The sequence below is a fragment of the Littorina saxatilis genome, linkage group LG10 (assembly GCF_037325665.1).
Source record: "Littorina saxatilis isolate snail1 linkage group LG10, US_GU_Lsax_2.0, whole genome shotgun sequence".
NCBI lineage: Eukaryota > Metazoa > Mollusca > Gastropoda > Littorinimorpha > Littorinidae > Littorina > Littorina saxatilis.
Window position 1 is genome coordinate 28,540,164 of NC_090254.1, and position 6,961 is coordinate 28,547,124.

The window sequence follows — 6,961 nt, forward strand, 5'->3', positions numbered from 1 at the left end:
ACCAGTGTCACTGATCTCAGCGTGATAATGATTGTCAGTGTGTACCCTTCCAAAGATCGTCTACTATTACCTAAGATTAGCGTAGCAGTAGAAGAACTTTGACCCCTCCTACGCTCTCACCAAGGCTTAAATAGCAAAGATTGTAGAAACGATACATGCACGAAATACTTTCAGTGTTTCCGATGTATGTGTCCCTTGTTCTATTATTGTTGTTTTGTGTTCTTTTTTCTTTCCTTTTTATATTTAGTCAAGTTTTGACTAAATATTTTAACGTAGAGGGGGGAATCGAGACGAGGGTCGTGGTGTATGTGTGTGTGTGTGTGTGTGTGTGTGTGTGTGTCTGTCTGTCTGTCTGTCTGTGTGTGTGTGTAGAGCGATTCAGACTAAACTACTGGACCGATCTTTATGAAATTTGACATGAGAGTTCCTGGGTATGAAATCCCCGAACGTTTTTTTCATTTTTTTGATAAATGTCTTTGATGACGTCATATCCGGCTTTTCGTGAAAGTTGAGGCGGCACTGTCACGCCCCCATTTTTCAACCAAATTGGTTGAAATTTTGGTCAAGTAATCTTCGACGAAGCCCGGGGTTCGGTATTGCATTTCAGCTTGGTGGCTTAAAAATTAATTAATGACTTTGGTCATTAAAAATCTGAAAATTGTAAAAAAAAATAAAAATGTATAAAACGATCCAAATTTACGTTTATCTTATTCTCCATCATTTGCTGATTCTAAAAACATATAAATATGTTATATTCGGATTAAAAACAAGCTCTGAAAATTAAATATATAAAAATTATTATCAAAATTAAATTGTCGAAATCAATTTAAAAACACTTTCATCTTATTCCTTGTCGGTTCCTGATTCCAAAAACATATAGATATGATATGTTTGGATTAAAAACACGCTCAGAAAGCTAAAACAAAGAGAGGTACAGAAACGCGTGCTATCCTTCTTAGCGCAACTACTACCCCGCTCTTCTTGTCAATTTCACTGCCTTTGCCATGAGCGGTGGCCTGACGATGCTACGAGTATACGGTCTTGCTGAAAAATGGCATTGCGTTCAGTTTCATTCTGTGAGTTCGACAGCTACTTGACTAAATATTGTATTTTCGCCTTACGCGACTTGTTTTTATTCAGTCTTGTTTTCTTCTGTTTCCGATTTGTATTTAACTGTTTTCTGTTCTCTTTCTTTCGTTTTTCATTTCTTTCTCAATTTCTTTCTTTCTCTCTTTATTAATAATCCATAATTATTTCACACACAAAACGCAGAGATAAAATAATTCTTTTCAAGCGTGTATACGTTTATACGTTTGTAAATTAAAAATAAGAAGAAGAAAGAAACAAAACACACACAAACAAAACAAAAAACAAAGCAAGCAAAATAGAATTTTTTTTTAAAGGTAAGCTAAAATGAGAAGAAAAACAGTAACACACACACACACGCACTCACGCACGCACGCACACACACACACACACACACACACACACAGAAATAACCCACAATCCCTCTTCCCGCATGCCAGTATAGCACCATCGACATTTAGAAAGACTCGTGTCGTTTCAGTTCCTCAGCGACGGATCTCAGTGCTCATTTTACTGTCGAACAATTGAGCCTGAAACTTAAAATCCTTTACCACCACTCATCACGCGCTGGTCATAAGAGTCCCGCCGCTAGCAGGAAGGTGACATACCGTCGCTCGACGCCGCGTTCCCATACATCACGCTGTCATGTCACGCAGCGCGCGAGACGCACTCACATCTGGCCCGGGCCAAGCTCGCGGCACGCTACTTGTCAACTCGGCTTGCACGCGCGGGTGACACTTCATTATATTGTCTTCTTGTATGCAGACTGATGGGCAGGAGGATATTAGACGCTGATAGTAGACACACAGTAGGGTCGCTTTCCTGCTTGCGGGGAATCAGAATTAGTACGGGATTGTCAGTGTGTGTGAAGGAATGCTGGCGGTGGTAGATGATTGCGTGTGGATATGAGCGAGTTTTATTGCGCGTGGGGAAAAGACACGCTATGGGTATAGAAGTGACTGACTTAAATGTTTTCATCTGATGGCGTTACAGCGGTGTCACACACAGGTGAACAGTGCCACCAACAGGTGATGATAGCGCAACAAGCAACTTTCAGGTGTTTTAGCAGTCAGCTGATAGCAAAGTCCCGTTGTGCAGAAACAACAACTCTCACACAGCCACTTCTTGGCTGGGAGAAATAGTATCGGAATGTCTCTGTCATTAGTTTCCTTGTTTACTTTTAAAAATAAGGAAGATAAAATACAACGAAGAGACGGAGCAGTATTCTACAAGTTTAATCAACAGACAAAAGAAGAAAATGTGTTTTTGATGAAGTAAATAAAAAAAATACTAAGCAACTGACTAACAGATGGACTGATTAACTACATATCTAACTACCTAACAGATTGACTGATTAACTACATATCTAACTACCTAACAGATGGACTGATTAACTACATATCTAACTACCTAACAGATGGACTGATTAACTACTATCTAACTACCTAACAGATGGACTGATTAACTACATATCTAACTACCTAACAGATGGACTGATTAACTACTATCTAACTACCTAACCATACAAGTCAATCAGACAAACAATCAATAATGCATGCTTGCGTCCATTCATTTATTTAGACAATCAATCATTAAATCAAGCAAGCAATCAAGCAAGCAAGCAAGACATCCATCAAAGCCATCAATCGATTGATCTCAAGTATCTATTAATAAAGCGAACGGATTGTGATAAAAAATTCTCTGACAACTTGGACAAAAAGTCAGATACACAAGTAGATGTTGGCGATAAGGCACAAGCAAACAAAAACAAAAAAACATATATTGTACAACAAATAAAGAAAAGAACAAGAACCCGTCTGCATACCTCGAATACAAAAGAAGATATCTAGAGAATAACAACAAAGCAGACAATCAATAAAGCAAATGTATAATTAAGAATGACAGAAATGTGAGCGATAGCGTGTGTTATGGATATGAATGAGTTTCATCGTGCATGCGAAAAGACACGCTTCGATGTTTTCACCTGAAGGCGTTACAGCGGTGTCACACACAGGTGAACAGTGCCACCAACAGTTGATGATGGCATACCAAGCGGCAACTTACAGGTGTTTTAGCGGTCAGCTGATAGCAAAGTCCCGTTGTACAGAAACAAAATCACAGCCACCTCTTGGCTGGGAGAAACAATATCGGCATGTCTCTGTCATTAGTTTTCTTTTTCGTCGTTGTTTACTATCAAAAATAAGGAAGATCAATAAAACGAAGAGACAAAGCAGTATTTGTCAAGTAAAATGAACAGATAACAAAAGAAAATTAATGTATTTTGATTAAGTAAATAAAAATTGCTAAGCAACTGACTTACGGATTGACTGACAATCTATCATACATTCATGCATCCATTCATTTAGTTAGACAATCAAGTAAGCAAGCAAGCAATTGATCTCAAGTATCTATTAATAAAGCGATCGGATTATGATCAAACATTCTCGAACACATTGGACAAAAAATCAGATGTTGGTGATGAGGGAAAAACAAATTAAACTGAAACATTGTAGGGAAAAAAAGAAAGAACAAAAACCCTCATGCTACCCTTGGGTACAAGAAAAGACGGAGAAGATATTAATGCACAAAGAATAACAACAAAGCAAACAATCAATAAAGCAAATGTATAATAATGAAGCATGTCAGAAATGAGAGCGATCGCGTGTGTAAAGGAATGCTGGCGATATGGACAGCTGATTGTGTGTGGATATGAGTGAGTTTTATTACGCTTGGGAAAAGACACGCTGTGGGTATAGAATTACTGACGTTAATGTTTTCACGTTACAGCGGTGTCACACACAGGTGAACAGTGTCACCAACAGGTGATGATGGCTTACCAAGCAACTTACAGGTGTTTTAACGGTCAGCTGATAGCAAAGTCCCGTTGTGTAGGAATTTGAACTTTGCTTTTCGCAATGAGGAAGAGTAAGAAAATCAGAATGTCTCCGACATTGTTTACTATTAAAACAGTTCAGATAAATAAAACAAAGAGATGAAGCAGGGTCGGATTTTTTGTTTAAAGTCAAAGCAACACACAAAAAGAAGAAACACGTATTGTTGATGAAATAAATTTTTAAAATGCTAACAAACTGACTAACTGATTGACTGACGAACTAAATATTTAACTACCTTACCATATAAATAAATGAAACAATACCTTCTTCTTCTTCTTCGGCGTTCCAGGAAACAATACCAAATCATTATCCCATGCGTCCATCCATACATACAAACAAACAAACAAACAAACAAACAAACAAACAAACAAACAAACAAACAAACAAACAAACAATCAATCAATAGATGAATGAAGCAATCGATCGATCTATCTATCAATAAAGCCAACGGATTGTGATTAAACATTCTTGCACACATTGAACAAACATAAGGAAGATGTTGGCGATGGTCTAAAAAAAAACCCACCAAAAAACGTAACATTTTACGGCAAAATTAGGAATAGAACAAGAACCCTTCAGCATACTTCGGATACAAGAAAAGACGGAGAAGATATCTAGAGAAAAACATCGAAGCAAACAATCACTAAAGCAAATCTATAATTAAGTATGTCAGAAATGTGAGCGATAGCGTGTGTAATGGTATGCTGGTGATATAGACGGATGATTGTGTGTGGATATGAGCGAGTTTTATCACGCGTTGGGTATAGAAGTGACTGAAGGCGTTACAGCGGTGTCACACACATGTGAACAGTGCCACCAACAGGAGATGATGGCTTACCAAGCAATTTACAGGTGTTTTAGCGGTCAGCTAATAGCAAAGTCCCGTTGTGTAGTAACATGATCCACACCCACCTCTTGGCTATTGGAATGTCTCTGTCGTTAGTTTTAATTTCCGTCGTTGTTTGCTGTAAAAGATAAAAAAAAACAAATGAGGCAAAGAAGGCGGAAAGATGAAAAATGTATACAAAGTTAAATTTAAAACAACAACAAAATAAAGTAAAGAGAAAAAAAAAGAAAAAAATAATTGACTAGCTACCTACCTACCCACCTACCCACCTACCTACCTACCTACCCATCTACCTACCTACCCACCTACCTACCTATACCTCCATACCTACCTAACTAACTAACTCACGAACTCGCTCACTCAATAGCTAACTTAATGAATAATTAAAAAGTACACAAATACAAGAATAAATAAGTAGATGGATGAGTCAACTAACTATCTTACTAATAAATTAACCAACACAAGAAGAGCAAACGCTCGATCGAGTCACTTTCGCAGTTCTGAATATTATATGAGGCATCAGATGGACAGGAAGAAATTGCTATTCACAACACAATGAGTCACGTTCACATAAAATTTGAGCCCGGTCACTTTTATAGTTTCCGAGAAAAGCCCAACGTTAAGTTGTGTGTTGCCGAACAGAAAAGGCTAGTTATCTCCCTTGTTTTTCTGATAACGTTCGTAAAAGGCTACAGATGTAAATACTTTGATGTAAAGAATAATCCTACAAAGTTTCAATCACATCCGATGAACTTTGTCAAAGATATAAAATGTCTAATTTTTCCTTTGACGCTGACCTGTGACCTTGAAAAAGGTCAAAGGTCAACGAAACCATCGTTAAAGTGTAGAGGTCATTGGAGGTCACGACTAAACAAAATATGAGCCCGATCGCTTTGATAGTTTCCGAGAAAAGTCCAACGTTAAGGTGGTGTCTACGGACGGCCGGCCGGACGGCCGGCCGGACAGACTAACACTGACCGATTACATAGAGTCACTTTTTCTCAAGTGACTCAAAAACAACTAAATAAGTGTATAAATAAATAAATAAATAAGTAGATGGGTGAGTGAGAGAGGGTATACAAGGAAGATAGTTAGTTAGTTAGTGTGTGTGTGTGTGTGTGTGTGTGTGTGTGTGTGTGTGTGTGTGTGTGTGCGTGTGTGTGTGTGCGTATGTGTGTGTGTGTGTGTGTGTGTGTGTGTGTGTGTGTGAGGATGAGCCTGCGTGCTTGTGCGTGTGTAAATGTAGGTGCCTGTATCCATGAGTGATTGCAAAGAATGTTATGGATCTTTTTAGTGGAATTTTTAACTGTTAGTGATTGAGATGTTATTTATGTTTTAAACCGCCTGACACTGCGAGGCAATTTTCCTTGGTTTTTTTATAAGGACATTAAAATCTTTGAGTTGAGTTGAGTTGAGTTGAGTTAATGAATGAAAGAATCAATGATTTTATTTGTATTTAAATAACGCGAACTGATCGCAATTAAACATTGCTTCATTATGGACCAAAAAGCCAGCAACACGTGAAGATGTTGCTGATGTTGTTGTTTACTCAATATGCGTTTTTTGTAAATAATGCACAAACGTTGAATAAAACAGTTTAAACCAAACAAAAGAATTAACGGGTCGGTTTACTGTAACCAATGATTAGAAGAAGAACCCCAGCTTCTGCTTATCAGGGGTACAAGGAAGGTCCGAACAACGGTCGGTAGAGTAACAATGGAAACACTACCGAGATTTAAGAAACAGCACGTTTCGTTTTGCAGCTCGTTTCGTTTGGTGAATGAGTCACCCCGCGAAACGGAACGTGTAACGAGACGGCATAGGCCGCAGACAAGATTTAGATGTATTCACGTTTCGTTTCGGAATGAAAGGCCGGGCATGGCAGGATATGATCCGCTGACTGGGCATGGCATAATTTCAACTCCACGAGTCAATAAAGGATTGACATACTCGCATTGCACGCACAAGAGCTTCACATTTTTCAATTCATGCACCTGATCACATACGAAGCCAGAATAAAAATTCGATGCGATGACCTACTTCTGCTTCGCCATTTGCTTTCTCACCATGAAGTTGGATAAATGTACCAGGATCAGCACCCTTCAAAATATTTCAGTTCACAACAGTTGTCTAC